Source organism: Pteronotus mesoamericanus, unplaced genomic scaffold (genome assembly GCF_021234165.1).
Source record: "Pteronotus mesoamericanus isolate MK-2021 breed Mesoamerican mustached bat unplaced genomic scaffold, CSHL_Meso_final scaffold_21, whole genome shotgun sequence".
NCBI classification, from domain to species: Eukaryota; Metazoa; Chordata; class Mammalia; order Chiroptera; family Mormoopidae; genus Pteronotus; species Pteronotus mesoamericanus.
This window is the reverse complement of record NW_026555310.1, coordinates 25,918,359-25,936,575: the sequence shown is the minus strand read 5'-3', so window position 1 is coordinate 25,936,575 and position 18,217 is coordinate 25,918,359. Positions and strand designations below refer to the sequence as shown.

At 39.1% G+C, this 18,217-nt stretch overlaps 1 protein-coding gene across 1 annotated transcript in view; it reads left to right on the top strand.

Annotated features, from left to right (window-relative positions):
* DERA (deoxyribose-phosphate aldolase) overlaps positions 1 to 18,217 on the top strand; it is a 95,331-nt gene that overhangs the window by 53,085 nt on the left and 24,029 nt on the right. The window lies entirely within an intron of this gene.

Sequence of the window (18,217 nt, the reverse complement as noted above, 5' to 3'; positions counted from 1 at the left end):
TACTGTCTAAGGAAACCTATGCTTCTGTGTTAATTCTTTTTCTTTTTAATTTAGTGCAGTATCATTGTTTTTGAAGCTTTCAAACGTAGGTTGACTTACTCTTTTACACATCCAAGCTTGAAACCCAGGAGTCGAGCTTGATTCCTTCTTTCTCTCACCTTCCCATAAAATCGGAGAACAAGGAAGTCTTGGGTGCTGGACCTCTTTTCTCTCTCTGATACATCTCTCCATGCTGAGTGCTGCCGTGTCAGGCCACTGTCATTTCCTGCTGGGGTCTCTTCAGCAGTCTCCGAACTAGTTTCCCTGTCTGTGCTTTTGTCCGCTTCCAGGCTGTTCTCCTCACTGTTGCCAGAATGATCTCTTAAAAATGCTGATTTGATTGTGGTGCTCCTTGCTTGAAATCTTTCCGTGGCTTTCCTTCACCTTCAGGGTCGACGGTAGATTCCTTCGGCCTGATTTTGAAAATGGTCCTTCCCCAGACCCTGCCTGTGCCCCCTCATTCTCCCTCCGCACTGGTGGCTCCAGCTCTGTGGAATTACTCGCAGCTTTCTTTGGGAGGCACCGTCCAACCCTTCCGAGTCTTTGTCTGGCCTGTGCCCCTGCCTTGAAATACCTTCTGCCCAAATAGCTGCTTAACGTCTTTGGATTCAGCGCAGGTGTCACTTTTCTCAAGAACATTTCCCAATACTGCTTCCTCCCTGCCACGTGGTCCATTATCTCTCCATTGTGCCTCCATAGTGTCCTGTTAAAACCTCTATCAGGTAACTTATCGCACTGTTCTGTGATAGAGTATTGAATTTCTAGGGGTCCTTCTAGTGGCTCCATATTCGGGTGAAGATATGAGATTTCTCAGGTCTTAACTCTGGGCCTCTATTAGAGTCACCCGCTAGATTTTTATACCCATGTACTTTTAGAATACTCTGTCACACCTAACACTGTTCCCTGGCACTCAATTGAAGAGCAGCCCACCAGGCGTGAATGATGGCATTGCTCTGCTTACTGCCACTGTATCCAGAAGACCTCCATTCTGGTTGTCTCATTTAGAGCACAATCTCTGAAAACCTAAGGAGAAGAAAGAATAGATGGTCATTGGTGTGTTGGCTCTTCCAAGATCTATAGTAATAGAAGACTCTCTGCAAGTTTTAGGAAACTGGGTAAAGCCCCTTGGAGTGTGAAGTGGCCAAGGAGCCTCACGTGTCATGCTTTTGGCCAGAGCAAGGGATTGTTAGCCCAGAATGCTGTCATTCAGGTCACAACGAAAGTATGCTCAGTCTGGGCCATCCTCTGACTCTATCCTCATCAATGCACCCACTGCTCACAATAGGAACATGGTGTTAAGTCATCACGCTTGGATGCTCCTGTTCCACCCTCTCCTCCACGCATCCACAGACAAACACGTGACTTGAACCGGGCTCTCCCCTGTATCTTCCTGCCTGCAATAGCCCTGTCCCCTGTTCGTGTTGTTGTTTATCTCCTTCATTTAATCACTGTCTACTTTAATATTTTTGTAATCTTCATGTCAGTCCTATAGTTGATGGAATTGAAAATTAAGTGACTTGCCTAAGGTCGCAAAACCAAGAGACCACGTGTAGTCATCATTTGAACCCAAGTGGTTCCAGCTTTATTGCTTTTTCTGTCTTCCAAGACACTGTGCTGGATCTTATCATAAATTAAAGACACAATCTTTGTGAAATATCATATGTGAGAGCATCTAGCACACTTCCTGGCCCACAGTTTATGCTTCCTCTTCTGTTAAGAAGGTATGTAAAAGAAATGAAGTAGTTTTAAAATTTTGAAGAATTTTTTTAAATTTAAAAATATTTTGACCTATAAATTCACATTGCTTCCTATATTTGTGGTTGTTTTAATTTTTCCTTAAAAATTAATTTCTTTGAATGTAAATTTTTATTCAACCAAGCTCAGGTGTTAAGTGTACAATGTGACGAGTTTTGACAATATGTATATTACATTATCCCAGAAATGTCATATGTGCTTCTTGCCTGTGAATTCTTTTTGTCTCACATTCTGCCCCACATGCAACCACTGATCTGATTTTATCACCCACCATAGATTAGCTTTGTTAATTTTAGAACATCATGTGAGATTTTGTGCTTGTTTCCCCCCAACCAAAGATAATAGTGGTGAGATCTATTTCTGTTATTTTGTTAACTTATCACTGACTACCTAGAATTAATATTGTTCCACTTTACACTCAGTCCTTTGGATTATTTTCATGTTTTTCTTCCGCCTATGTTACGAATTTCTAAATACAATGATGTGATTTTTGTTTAAATATTTGTGGGTTTTTTTAAAAAAAGATTTTATTTATTTAGTTTTAGAGAGGAGAAGGGAGGGGGAAAAGAGAGGGAGAGAAACATTAATGTGTGGTTGCATCTCGCGTTCTGGGGACCTGGCCTGCAACCCAGGCATGTGCCCTGACTGGGAATTGAACTGGTGTCCCTTCGGTTCACAGGCCGGCGCTCAGTCCACTGAGGCACACCAGCCAGGGCTGTGTTTTAAAGAAATTAAAAGAAAAAAAGCTACGCGAAGCCAGTCCTTTATATTTTCCCACACATGTGTCATTTCTATCTTTATTCCTTTCTGCAAGTTTACTGGTGATTCTCTTAGGTTCTGTTCATCTGAAAATATCTTCATTTCACTCATGTGTTTCAAGGATTGTTTATTATATATAGAGTTCTGGGCTGACCGTTGTCTTTTTTTAAAATTAAAACATCATTATGTAGTTATGTTATTAAATACTTTGTAACAATTAAAAGATATTTTAGAATAACATTAGAATTTGCTTATGACACAGGGAACATGAAACAGATTTTAAGGTATGTAGTATGACCTCAGTTTGGGCTAAAAGTTATATACAATAGTTACACAAAAAACTTCAGGAAGGAAACATAACAATGTTAAAATTTTTTGTTTTCTATTTGTACTTTTGATTCTTTTATTGTTTTTTCCTTTTTTAAGATTTAATCTTTATCTTTTCCATCACCATTTAGTCCTCTTATACCCCACAGCTCCCAGCAGTCACCACTGTGGTCCATGTCCCTGAGTCCTTGTGCCTTTGTTTGCTTTTTTGCTCAATCCCTCCGCCCTCTAATGACTATTTTTATTTCAGTACTTTCATTCCATTTCTTGGAATTTCATTTCTTTCTTTTTTTTTTTTTTTGTAACTGATGTCTCATCTCATTTTACTCTGAATGTGATCAATCAATATATTCTCTTTTTCTTTGTTTTTCACTGCTTTCATCACAAAGTACCTAAGTAGGGTTTTCTTTGTATTTATTCTACTTGTAGTTTCCTGAGCCTCTTGGATCTGTAGGCTAATGTTTTTCACCCAATTCAAGATTTAAAAGAAATTTTTTTTGCAAATATATTTTTTACTTCATTCGCTCTCTCTTCTAGGATCTCAAGTACATTAATGTTAGATGTTGTCTCACAGGTTATTGAGGTTCTGTTTATTTTTTTATCTTTTTGCCGCTCTGTTCTTCCCATTGGCTAATTTATATGGATCTTTCTTTAAATTCATTGACCTTTATTTTCTGTCTCAAATTTTAAGCTCATTCTATGAAATGAATGCTATTTACATTTTTTAGTTTTAGAATTTCCATTTGATTATTTATTATAATTTTCATATCTCTGCTAAGCTTTCCTGTTTTTCACTCATTGAGATTATGTATTCCTTTAAGTCTTCAAACATATTTGAAATAGCCAGTTCAAAGTTCTCATCTGCTGATGTATATCTGGATTATCTTAGAGTGCATCTTAAGCTGCCAATTTTCCTGTGCCTGAAGAGTTGCTTTACATACTTTTTCAGTTGTAAAGTTATTTAAAGCAAGAAGGCAATTCTTGGTAAAAATTACTCTATCATGCCTGGAATTCTTCATTACTTCTGTTTTCCCATTAATTTAGCATGAAAATTTTAAAAAGAAAAGAGGTTTGTCCTTTATATTAATAATTTATCTTGTAATTTTGATAGCCATTTAGATTATTGCAAAACTAATTCTCTGGGGAGAGAGGTAGAGGTATATAATTATGTTAGTCTGGTGTTATACATCATCATAAGTATAAAAACTTAGTTAACCAAGGTGTTTGCATCTTGGTTAACTAAATGATTAGTAGCCTTTCAATTGTTTTAGGGGGAGAAGCATGGTCATTAGAGTATGAAGACCTGCACTCTTCTCTCTTGCACATTTTGTGACCTTGAGCAAATAAGTTAATCTGATTATCAATTCAAATAAAGTAATGTATATGGCTACATTATAAACTATAAATTAAATACTTTGCAAGTTACTAAAAAATATCAGTGTACCTTCCTACCCCATCCCACCTCAATAACAAAGGAACACAATTGAATCTCTTTTTCCTGCAGATTATTACAAAGCATTATTCAGAACATCAGTTTTCAAGAACATTTTGTGTAGTTTTAGGAAATAGAAGATACTGAGCTGGATTTCATTCTGTACTTATCCCAAAACTTGTTATATTGGTAGGATTGTTCAATGAATCTTGGATGTGAACTTGTTTTGTCAAGCTGTGACTCTCTCTTAAAAAAGAAAGGTATAAAAAGAGTCTGATTGTTTGAAAATAACAATTAGATGTGGTCTAGCTAGCTTTTTTATGGTACACTTCTCAGCTATGTTTATTTGCCATCTCTCCTGATTATTTTACTCTGGAAGCTATAACAGATACCTCGGCTCCTTAGATGTGTATCCAAATAAGATGTCACTTAACTGGAGATCACTTACTCAGTACCCACAATGATCCAAAACCAAACCGTGAACCAGGGTGGGGGGGAAAGAAAGAAAAGAAAGATGAAATGCACATATGTAATCTATAATAAAATAATAACTGCTATCAATTTTTGAGCATTCACCATATGCCAGGGACTAAAGGGATTTATGTATATTTATACTTACTCTTCATAACAACTCCATGAGGCAGGTATTCTCCAATGGTAAAATAAGAATATCAGTTCAAAGGATATTTTGCTTCTATTCCATATGGTCATTATTGATATTTGGAAATATTCCAGGTACTTCTGTCTTTGTTATGTATTGCTTTCTCCGTTTGTTATAGCCTTCTTCCCTCCCCTTAGCTGCTTTTAAAGATTTAAATAAGATTTTCATACTATGTCAAATCTCTCCATGATCCTCTAAGGTGGAATTAATTAATTGTTTATACTGCTATGCTCCTAGGACAATTGTAAATACCAGGAGCATTTGTCACATAGTATTATCATCAATTGTTCTACCTTTAGATTTTTTTTCAAAACTGTGAACCTCCCTGAGACAAGGACTAAATCTTACTTATCTGTACTCCATGTGCTTATTACGTGTATGGCATCTGGGAGAGCCTAGGAAAATATTTTGGAATATACAAATGAACGAATGAATGAGAAAGAAAGATAGCAACATCAGGAAAAGTGCAAATAAGCAAAGTGAAATGTTAAGATCGAGATTCATCTTTCCAGGTGCGCAACAACTTTGCAGAGTTTGGACATGTTATTTTGAAAGCAAACCTGTAACAAGAGATTGATTATATATCGATGGCATTATTCAGACAATCCAAATAGTTGCAGGACATATTGAAGGTTTGCGAGGATTTTGAAGTAGTTATTAGAGGCAAAAAAAGTACTAATGAAGACTTTTTGTTTTGACTTTTTGTCAAAGCAAATGGATATTCCGCTTATAATAGTGGAACTGTGGTGAGAGAGAGAAAGAAAGGAGGAGGTGAGGTGGGAGTAAACAATTTGAAGGAAATATAACTAGGGAGGAGAAAGGAGAGCCATATTTTTTCATTAAGCTATGCAAGAACATGGTGATAGGAAGTAAGATAGAAAGGGAAATATGCTTATAGAAAAGAGAAGCCTAAAAGCACGCCCATCTCCTGCTAAGGGATTTCAGCCCAGCAAATGCACACATTGGGGAAAATGCCAGAATGTAGAGAAGTGGCTTTATCTTGGGTTGTTTGCACACACGCAATAGTTAACAAGCTCTGCTCTGAAGTTATTCTAGACCTTATCTTTAGAAATAATGCAGGCCTGATAAATAAGATTGGGGTAGAAAAACACTCAAGATGCGATCATAATGTCATCAGGTTTGAATTGCTGATGAAGGTCTGCGGGTAGGAAGAGAACTAACACGAAAACATGGGGCTTGAGAAGAGCAGACCTTGAAAGAATGCAAAATGAGTTTGAAACTTGGCTGGGATTTTGTAATGTACAGGAAATAAAAAAATAAGACAAACAAACAGACAAACTAGGAACCAGGGGAGGGAATATTCGAAATTTAACCCCACGAGATCCAAGTAATACAGAAACAATGAGAGGAAGCAGAGAAATAAAAGAAAATATAAGAGAAGCCATTAAAAAAATAAAGCAGAAGAAAGTAAGAAACTTGCCATGACTGAAGGAAACCAAAACCCTAACAGGATGCCGTAATTAGTACCAAATTAACATCAAAGATTAAAAAAAAAATTAAAAAATTTAAATATGAATCAAATAGTAGAATAAATGGCAGTGTGGCTGTATATTTCTAAAGATTGTCACAAGTGACACCGAGTCCTTCGTCCTAGGCTGCAAATCTTTGTGTGTTGAAGACTATTGGTCCAGATGGCACAGAGCCCCCTGCAGTGATCCAGCTTTTTTTTTTTTTTTTTTTAATAAGATTTGCTTTTCATAGGAAAAGCATTTCAATTTATGAAAGGTTTGCTGCAATGGAAAGTTTATAAGTGGGGAAAGCATAAGACAAAAGTTAAAGGATTTAACGTGTAAATTTATTTGCAGTTTCTTAAACTAGCCCTGAAAATTGCAGCACATACAGGGTAAAAACTAATTACTTTGACATCTCATTCAGGAAGTAAATTTAAACTGAGACCCCCAAGCAAAAATTTCAGAAAGTTTACCCCCATTCACCCACGTTCTCCTTCTCCTTTGTTGAGGGCAAAATAAAGGGCTCTGCAGAAGAGAGGTAGTATTTGCTGGCCTCCTAGCAGTGCGGGAACTACTGATGGTGAATTTGGTATATGCGTATCGTTTTAAAGAAAAGTGTAAGTTTATACGCTTAGACATAAAATGTTTTCCTTGCCCCCTTTTGACTTCGCTTCTGGGGTTATAATAAAAAGAAAAGGAAAAGCTTAGCGTTTTATGTGGTCTGTAGTAGCCTGTGTAAAAGTTTACTGTGTGGACATTTTTTTTTTTTAAGATTATTTATTTATTTATTTTTAGACAGAGGGGAAGGGAGGGAAAAGGAGAGGGAGAGAAATATCAGTGTGTGGTTGCCTCTCGTGTGCCCCCTACCGGGGACCTGGCCTGCACCCCAGGCATGTGCCCTAGACTGAGAATCAAACCAGTGACCCTTTGGTTCACAGGCCGGTGCTCAATCTACTGAGCCACACCAGCCAGGGCTACTGTGTGAAATTTAAAAAAATGTAATCCATCTTATTTTAGAATTGCAGAGCAGCCTTCCCCAGACCTGGTTTGCCTAGAGAAATTCCTGGGCACACAGGCTAACACATACTAAGTGCCTAGGAAATGCTTGTTGATAGGTTTAGTTTTCAGGTAAAGGGGCATCAATAGATACATTAATAAACAACATGTATAACATTTAATATTTTAATATATCTGTATTTTCCCATTAAAACAAACCTTAAGCATTTTTTTCCTCAGTGAAATTGTGGTACATGGCATAGATGTTAAATCTGTAGACATTTGCTCTTGTCTCTGAGATTATGTTATTCATTTGTTTTTAATTCTTCACATATTAACTATGGCTATTATTCTTTAATGCCTGTGCCAGGTGGTTACTAATCTACTAGCAAACTCTTAAATGTTGGGAAATTAGAATTTTTGAATGGGTATACTTAATATACATATTTGTTGAATAATGAAATAAATAAAGGTTAATAAACTGTGTGAAGTTAGTAGTTTACATATTCCTTCTGCAGTTGTCCTTAGAGGGAAATAAGGGAAGTGCCCTCTCTTTTAGTAGATGAGAGCCTTGCAGCTCAGAAGTTAAGTGACTAGACCAAGACCATGCATTGAGGATGTGGCAGAAATCTGAAGGACTTTGACTCCAAATTCCATACTTTAATTATTGCACAGTGCTGTTCTCCACCCCGCAGTTGCTCTGTATATAACATATTCTGCATAAGCTGTGCTTAGCCTTTGGAGGCATGGATGCATTTCTAGAATCACTGCATGAGATTTATATGTTGAACTGTACTTTTTTGTACAGTTCAAGGAAAGTGAGACAATGGGGAGACACAGTGTTCGGATAAAAACTGTAGGAGGTGATAGACAGGAAGTAAACAAAGAGAAAGATAAAGCAAGCGCATGATAGGCCCAAGTGAATCCTTGCGGCCATGAAGAGAAAGGATGCTGAGGGCACCCTCACTTCAGGCATTTCCATTGTTTGGGGGGGTTGCCTGCTCTGCTGATGGTGCCATGGTGATGCACTGGGAACATCAGCAGGGGCAAGACTTAACAACAGCCCTTGAATACTGGACTGAAGTTCCTGTTTATTTTCAGACTTCTGTACTAGAGGCACTCAGAGAACAGCTAGGGTGTGATGGTAAAAGCGGACCTGTTTCTCTTGTCCGTCTGATGAAGGATGAGGAGAGAGGTCAAAGCTGAGGGCGGCGTGAGGATGAAGAAGCAGAGTGGGTGAGAGATAAAAGGGGATGGGAGAGAGGAAATGGGACTGGAGCATATGCAGAGGAATTTCCCAGCATAGAACCGGGAAAATGGAAACCTTCCCAAGAACAGTGAGTGATGTTACATTTAGGAAGAGAACGATCACTGGGGTTGTGTTGGTGTGTTCAAATACTTGCATACACACACACATTATGGAAAAGGATGATTGTTCTTTGTTACCTTGAGGTAGGAGGGACCAGCCTTTAGAAGTCATGGAAAGATGGATTTCGGCTGGTGGAAGAAATTAGATGGGCCACATCAGGAGACAGATTCAAATCATGAGCTGGATGCCAACCTGATGGAACTACTGATAGATTAAGTGATACTCAGTGACCATTAGAGATGCTTTTTCTGTTTGTGTGTGCATGTGTGTGTGTGTGTGTGCGCGCACATGCATGTGTGAAATAGACAGGGCCCCAAAATGTGAGAACATTGGGAAAAGAGGAGCGTATTGGTTTCCTGGGGCTGCTGTGTAATAAAGTACCTCGCATTGGGTGGCTTAAAAAAGCAGAAATGTATAGTCACGGCTCTGGAGGGAGATGTCTGAAATCAAGGTATTGGCAGGGTTGTGCTCCCTCTGAGGTCTGTAGGAGAGGATCCTTCCTTGTCTTTTCTAGCTCATGGTGTTTGCTGGCAATACTTGGCATTCTTTGGCTTATAGATGCATCAGCATCTGCTATTATATGGCCATCATCTCCCTGTGTGTGTCTATGGCACTTATTTTCTTACAAGGACACCATTCATTTTGTGCCTCACCTTACTTATTAAGACTTTATCTTTACTTAACTAATTACCTCTGAAATGCCCCTACCCCTGAATAGGTCCCTTTCTGAGATACTGGCGGTTTGAACTTAGACATATCTTTTGGGGGAGGCACAATTCAATCAAAAACAAAGAGAAATACAGTTCTTGCACTGTGGTTCTATTATTTCCTGTAAAGACCTGAAGAAGTTAGAGAAAAAATTATTTGAGTCAAATCAGCAAACTTAAATCCAGGTACAAAAGATTGATTTTTTTTCCCCCCTCTAAGCAATGTTGGATGGTTTTGTGGGTAGGGGAAATCTAGTAGGTATTAAATATTTTTATCGGCAAAAAGCATTTGGTAAGGTTCTCAATGGGAGATTAATGGCTAAAATAAAGAATGAGGCATTAGGAGATAAATTTGCTTATGAGCAAGAGACAGAGAGTAACAGCAGAAAGAAATACTTTTTAGATTGGAAAGGAGTGACATACAACACAAGCCAGGAATCAGTTTTGGGACCTATGGGTTTTTCACTTTATTTTTATTAGACTTTGTAATAAAAATACAGATCTTCAAACAGTCCAAGACAGAGTGAGTAATACTACAAGCATCAGTAATCAAAAGTTATTCTCTATCATAAACTAAATGACTGATAATAAATACTGACAGAAGACTACACAATGTACCATAATATTATAAAACAGAGCAAGCGATTCTCCTGTGTTCTCTTTTCTTCTGCACGGGTGAATATTTCTTTATTTGCTTTTTAAAAAATATTTGCAGGTTTCTGGGTTTATTTTATAAGCCAAATAAATGAAAAAATATTTTTTAAACTTGGAAAGATGTGTTAACTGAGGGAAAAATTGGTTGAAGCAAGACAAAGGTTGTATTGCCATCACTAGCATGAAGAAATCAGGGACCGTATGTGTTAAATTGCTCAGCAAGCCATGCAATAAAATGACTTAAGAAGTGAGGGGGTGTTATTGAAATCATCAGCTTATTCTGCAGTCATGACTTTAATGGAAGCATATGCAAAAAAGTCTTTGTTAGAATGATGAAACTATACATTTGAGGGGGTGAAATAGTATGGAACTTGCTTCTTTTCCTTTTTAAAAAATTTAACATAATGGCTCTCAAAAAAATCCATAAAAATTGGTGATTGTATATGTTACTTTTGTCCTCCTAGGAACTAGTTTGTATGTGGGAAACATACTTTTCATATTGGAATTTTGCCTGCCACTCCTTTTGTCTAAGCCACTAAAAGGTTTTTACAAATTCATGTCTGTTTTTCCTTGATTTGTACGTTGTCAGATAAGCCAAGAGAAATGGAGCAACTAAACATTTAAAAGTTAGAAAATGGAACAAGTGATTCTCCTGTGCTCTCTTTTGTTCTGCATGGGTGAATATTTCTTTATTTGCTTTAAAAAATATTTGCAGGTTTCTGGGTTTATTTTATAAGCCAAATAAATGAAATAATATTTTTTAAACTTGGAAATATGTGTTAACTGAGGAAAAAATTGGTTGAAGCAAAATAAAGATTGTAAATGCTTTGAAAACCAAAAAAGGATTATAAAATATAAAGAAGTCTCATCAACCACAAAACTTTCATTTTATAGGTGGGAAAACCAAGATCCATAAAGGTCAAATTCACAAGGAATTTGTTCAGGGACAAATAGCTAAAGTCAAAACACATTATAGAATGAGATTCTCAACCTGAGCCGCACATCAGGATTTCCTGAAGAGCCTCTTAAATAAACAGTTGAAAAAAATCCTGCCATCAGAGCCCCGATTTCACCTGGTCTTGAATGGAACCAAGAGAATTAGTCGTGTTTAAAATATCCACACTTCCTTCTCCTATGTGGGCAGGAATGAGTGAACCTCTGATCTGGAACCTGGGTTCCCTGATACTAACAGGTATTCTTTCCTCTCACACTGGTAGTCTGGGAATTATCCAGAGAGAGAATTTCAAATTCTAGCCGTGGAGGGGGAGCTTTAGTAGAGACAGGCCACTATTAACACACTGAATGCCTGAGTAATTAGTTAAGTTACAGATGGCTTATTTGGAACCTATTGTATTCCCATAGAAACAAGATTATACATGGATACTTTGTCTCTAGGCCAGTCCAGAGTTTAGCATACAGAATAGCTGAAATTTGGTTTTGCATTAATCGTTCTGTAGGTACCAGCCAATACACATAACAGTGTTCTTTTGGAGGGACATGCATTTATATTTTCCACTTAGGTCTCGCAGAACATTTTTTATTCTTTCACTCCCTTGATAGTAAGATCAACGTTTCTCCTTCTTTCATACTTAACATATTAGGTTTAGGATTTGAATGACGACTCGCCTAATTCGAAGCCATGCCAGGAGTGGAAGGAAACGAGGACAGGGGTTGGTTGGGGCTGCAGGGAAGACTGAGGAACTGGGGAGAGGGAAGGAGGTGAGTCAAGAAGAGAAGAGCTAAGGTTATCTGGCATCTTCATGCCTAGGGACTTCTCTTTCCTTTGAATAGGCTTATCCAGCAAGGATTTAATGAACATTAATGTTTATCCAACAATATTCTGGGCACTGTAGAAGGATCGGAAGAAAGAGAAGGGAGAAGAAAGCAAGAAAGACATAGCTTCTTCCCTTTAAGCACTGACATTAGCTATTACTCTGATGAGGAAGTGGAAAATAGGGTTTATGATGTACCCTTCTGGGAAGTCAGGAGCCACAGGGACATTTAAGCCAAGTCCTGTAGGAACTTGACCAATCTTCTTTGGGGATGTCATTGAACAGTTTGGCAAAGCAAGTGGCATTTGTGTAGGAGTCATTACGCACAGACGTGGAGGAAGGGCATTTCAGGCAGAGAAGCTCACGCGATGTGAAGGAGTGTGTCCTGGTGAAAAAGCCTGCAATGGAGAGGAAGTGGGGGAGTGGCAGGAGAGGTGGGGAACCAAGCTGATAAGTAGCTTGGGGCTTAATGCCATGTGAAAAGAATCTGGGTTTCCTGATGGCGGGTAGGGAAAATTCTTACCCTGAGAAATGAGCAATTGAGTGCAACAGGTCCTCAAGTAATGTTGTTTTGTTCAAAGTTGTTTTGTTTTAACGTTGATGAGAAAAAAAAATTTCATCCCTGGCTGGGGCCACTGTGAGTGGAGTTTGCACATTTTCCCCCTATCTGTGTGGGCTTCCTCTGGGGATCCCAGTTTCCTCGCACATCCCAGAGCCGAGCGCATGAAGTGGACTGGTGTGTCTGAGTGGTCCCAGCCTGAGAGTGGGCGTGGGTGTAGGAGTGCCCTGTGATGGAAGGGCGTCAGGCCAGGGTGGGGTCCCACCTGTGCCCCTTGTGGGGAGAGGCTCCAGCCACCTGCAACCCTGGACCGTAATACACGGATTGGAAAAGAATAACCTTACTTGTTTTTATTCATCTTTTTTAAGTGTATGTGTAGCTCCGATTTATTTCAGTTTTTAATATTAGAAGTGTTTTGGGTTTCTAGTTCAAAGTTTGGTGATGTTTTTTATGACCAGGAATATGCTGTATGAACCTAACTCTTGTTTATGTCAGTTATCCTGTGGTAAAAGTGGTTTCATGATGAGGCATTTTACCTGAAGTCCCAGTTTCAAGAACCCATTGATGGTGTTAAGTGAAGACTTACTCTAATTACTCTCTCCCTTTCTTCACTAGGATTTAGTGAAGTCTGCTATGTGCCAGGCACTGGGGATAAAGGTCTTCAGCAAGACACCCTTACTCCAAACACCCTGTGGCAGTGGAGCAACGATTAGATACTCATTAGAGAAACATAACCCCTGGGCAGAGGTTGCAGGCTGGAGACAGGGCACTTGGATAGGAGGCTATCGTGACAGTCTAGCTGACCACGATGAGGAGCCGAGTGGTGGAAGTGAGTGCAGTGAGAATGGACAGGAGTGAACAGCTATGGAAAATTAAGAGGGCAGACCGACTAGAATCTGGTGAGTGATTGTGTACCAAACAGGGAGGGAGGGGACAGAAAAACTCATAACGATGCCGTTTGTCAGGATAGGGAATTCAAGAGAAGCAAGGCTTTTTCCCCGGCGGGGGGTCCCGTCTCTGCTCCCCTTTATGAGACCTCCTCCTTATTGTCAGTCTCACCACTTTCCCTTTGGTTTTTTTTTTTGTTGTTGTTGTTGTTGTTTTTTGTTTTTCTTGTAACAAGGAAAAATCTATTTAACCTCGTTAGGGAAACCTGATTCAGGCTATGGAGATAAAAGAAAGAGAGGCTATTTTTCGGTTTCGAAAGCATTAGCAAGACAAGGCATGTGAAGCGAAATGGAGAACTAATACAGTTGTTTTAGTGATTCAGGAGGAAAAGGAAATTCATGCTTCTACCTGAATTATTGGGGTGATGCTTTGTGTTGCTAGCGACCCAAGAATAAGCGTTATGGTACGCATTTTGTAAAAAATTTATCATCAACTGGGGCATCCGAAAGTGTGTTTTCCATGCTACAAAGCTGCTAAATTGGGCAGGGACAACGGAGGAGGCACTGAATAGTCAATGAAATGGGAAAGAATTTAGATCATCCATGTCACACAAAGCCAGCAAAAGGCTGTTTGTAGAATGTTAGCTGCTATCACACTGGTTTGATATTAACATTCTAGTGAATAATTAAAATATTCCTGTTTATTTTTTAATAAAAAGAAAAAAGCATATAAATTACCTCAGAGTTTATAATGTTACCTATATTTGCATTCACAGAGGCTGAGGCTTCTAACTAAGACTGTAGCTTAGATAACTTAGACAAGTAAAAAGCACATTTTCTTCTGCCTTTCTCAGCCTTCTCATGTTACGGTACCCATTAGTGGAATGCCTTTCAAAAATATAAAATAAAAATCTTCAAAACTACTTTGAGGCATTTTCATCCGAGATGGTATTTTCTCAATTGAGTGGTTATTAAATATACTTTTCCGCTGAAATTATTTCCGAAGTACATTTCTCATTTTCATCTCCTGTCCGTCACACAGACCCGGGCAGAGCCGACTCTGTTTCTTCCTGCTCCGCTTTTCAACCCCCATGCTCCCGGGAGCTGAGCAGGCTCGCCCTCCTCGCCGAATACACTTTTTAGTTAAACCCACCCCTTTCTGCTAACTGTTTTCTTTGCCCCTTCAGAAGGCTGGAAAAGTTCAGGGATTTTACTCAAGACAGTCGACTCAGAGGAGCAGCGACTCACACAGAGACAAGAAAGAGATTCAGGCTCAGAAACAGAGAGGCGGATGCTTGTGAAGCCACAGCCTCATGATCTAATGGGATGTGGTAGCTGATGTTCTTTAAGGTGTACAGTGTTTGGGTATTTCTAGATATTTATGGGATTACTGACTTGACCAATTTCCAGAGGACCTGTCTGAATGTATGCCTATTACATGGTTGTAACAGTGTTAGTAGGGTAAATGGTCTTAGAGGAAGAATTTTCTGAGGCAGCCGCGGTCACATGCTGGGGGAACATTAAGACTGATGGCTCTGTCTCCTGATCCCCGTAGTCAGAAATGGCTGGCACATGGAGGAAGGAGACATTTAGGCTAGAAACTTGTTGACAGTGCAGGTGCTCTGGGGTCCTCAAAAGGAAATCCCAGTGTGGATTTTAATCACACTACCCCTTTCCTTAGTGCTCCAAATAGGGCCCCTCAAAGAAAAGTAGGATAATGGTTGCCAGATACTGTATTATAAACTTTGACTATTTGCTAGGGAAATTACAGCTGCGGGATCCAGGGCGTATCACCTGGGCTTTAATGGGACTCCTACACATGACCAGGAACGAGCCAGAACATTGGCGGAGAACTTGGGAATGCTCCTGCTCCTCAGAGCTGCCCTGCGGAGTTCCCTCTTCCTCTTCTCTTTTTCTTTGGCTAGTTGCTCGCTGCCTGTCGCTGGTTTCTCATCCGTTCCAGAAACACCGCCTTGTCTCGGACAGTGAAACAGTCCCACTCCTCGGCAGCCGCCGCTTGGCCCATCCCAGGGCTAGTTTCTTGGCTGCGCGCTCCTTCCTCATCTCATCTCTCAGTCCCCAGCTCTGTGGTGAAATACCCTGGTGAGTTGAGTTTGGCTTTGTCCTGAAATGTAAGTGACTTAACCTTGAACTGTTCGAGACTTACTTCTTAAGCCTTAGGTCTGTGATGTCGTTTTTATTTTTTAAAATCGATTCTTACGTTGTTTCCTAAGACCGACATAATAGTATCAACAATTGAGTGATTTCAACAACAGGCAGTTATTGATTCACAGTTCTGGAGACTGGAAGCCTGAGGTCAAGGTGTTGGCAGGGTTGGTTCCTTCTGAGGGCAGAGAGGGAGTGTCTGTTCCATGCGTCTCCTCTAGCTTCTGGCGGTGTGCTGGCTGGTAGAAACATCAGTCCGAATTCTGCCTTCATGTTCACAAGGTGTTCTCTGTGTGTGTGTGTGTGTGTCTGTGCATGTGCGCGCGCATGTGAGTGTCTTCACATGGCATTGTTTTTAAAAGGACACTCATCATGTTGGATTATGGGCCCACCCTACTCCAATTACTAATAACATCTGCAGTGACCCTATTGCCAAGAAAAGTCATATTCCAACATGCTGGTGGTTGAGGACTTTGACATATGAAATTTGGGGAGAACACAATTCAGCTCATAAGTAATGATTTCTAAATAAGGAAAGCAAAGCTGGAATTTAGGGAGGACCTTTTTTGATCATTTTGCTCATGTGTCTAAGGGCTGAGTGCTTGTTTTGGGTAGAAAAGCAGCAAGATTGTATTTATATACTTTGGTGAGCTTCCTATCAGCTAAAACACCCAGTAAGTGACAGTGGAGAGGGTGTAGACCTTAGAACTGATGGGAGAAAGCCAGGGAGTCTGTGGCTGGTGGGGGCGTGCCAGGAGGCAAGAGTGACTAGGACGTGACTCACGAGTGACAAGTATTTCTAGAGATTTGTGCCTAAGAAGCTCTCAGCTCCCATAACTCCTCACCACCCGCTTGCCCCAAGACCTGGATTCCCCGCCCTCCTCACCTGTCGTCTTGAGATTCCCTGTCCAAATGCAAACTCCACTGGTAATTTAAAGCTCAGAATGACCCCGTTCCCAACCTGGCCGATGACAGAGGTGATGGAGGTGATGGGCTGTAGAGGCTTACTGACCGATGGATCGCCTGGCCTTCCTCTGGTTCCTGAGAAAACACTGATATGGGGAACACTTAGTAGGGGCTGGTAGCACTTGGTTTTAGGGAAGGTAGAACATGCTGTGAAATATTGTTTATCTTTAGAGGAATGTTTTAATTTCTAGCCAGCTATGAATTTACAAACTCTGGGAATGCATTCCATCTCCAGGTTGGAGAAATGGGTATTAAACTGCTTGATTTAATAATTAAAGGTAAAAAATGTAACTGGTGTATCTGTGGAGTCAATTAGCAGTTTAATATACACAGATCATTAAAGATGAATCTGAGTATTCAAAATACATAAATAGATACAGAGAAAAAATTAAAAGCACACATAATTCCCCCAGAGACCTTACATACAGCAAAGGAACCATGGCAGAAAGCAAAATAAAATAAAACTAAACTAAAAAAGACCAACTGTGGTCTAACAACCTTGTTCCCTCATCAAATTTTGTTTTTTCCTTTGATTTATGAATCTAGCCATCTCACAGTTTTTAATGAAAGATTAATTTTAAATGCAACAATTCTCAATTTTTGTTAATGCACTGAAAAAAAGTGGAACTAACATAGAAGGGGGTTACTATTTTCTGACATAAGGAAAAAGAAAAGAACCAGCCATGTTCTTAAATTTTTATTAGTTATCTCTGTAGCATATTAAATTGTATGCTCTATTCTTAAAGACAAAACAGTATTTGCAAATGAATCCTTTGTACAATGACAATAAGTGACTTAATGGGGCCTTGGTTCTTCATCACATTCTTTTTTTCAAAAATTAACATAGATTATGTTTATTAATTTTTCTGAGACAAAGAAAATCTTATTATAGATTAAGATAGAAATACCCTGGGTGTTTTGAAAATAAAGGTTAGGAAGCATTGATTTATAAATTACAAAGATCATCTGTGTATGTGTTTTTCTTAGTGCAAGGGGTTCGACATCTTTTGGTAATTTAATGGGGTTTATGAACCTATTTTAAAAATTAGAGTATATGAATAACTTGATAAAGAAGAAACAGCAACTGAGGATTTGGTTTCATGCCCGAAAGAGTTCAAATTAAATTTTGCTAAAAGAAAAAAACCAAACAGTTTTAAAAGTTTAAAAGGTTGTGTTCTTTCTTTTCATGTAGTCTACTTGAAAACACATTTTCATTAGCTAGCCAGTGTAATGAATTTGACAACACTTGCCCTCGAATGATTTGGAATATTAGAAAAATAGTGTCAGGACTGAAAAGGTTATTCTAAAGACCAGCTGGCCTCCAACCAAATGCATGAAGAAAGGTTGTGTGTTTTGGGACAATTTCCATTTAAAACAGTGCTATCCAAACTGTTCTGTGACATAATATTTCAGTGAAAACTTCTCTGTCACATTGTCATACAACTGTGGGTACACTGTGTAACAGATACCCCTGTAAGCCATTCACAGTGCACATGCACTTAGAAAAGACCCTGAAAGTTTACAGAAAGGAAAACTGTGTTTTTAAGCCCAACATACCACACTTATTTTACATATGGCAAGGTTTTTCTCATGTATCATTATTAATATTGAACTGAAGAACAGAGTCAGTGAATATTATTAGGTTCTGTCAGGTCCTGTAGACATAGAAGATTATGCTCTGTGGGAGTATAAATTT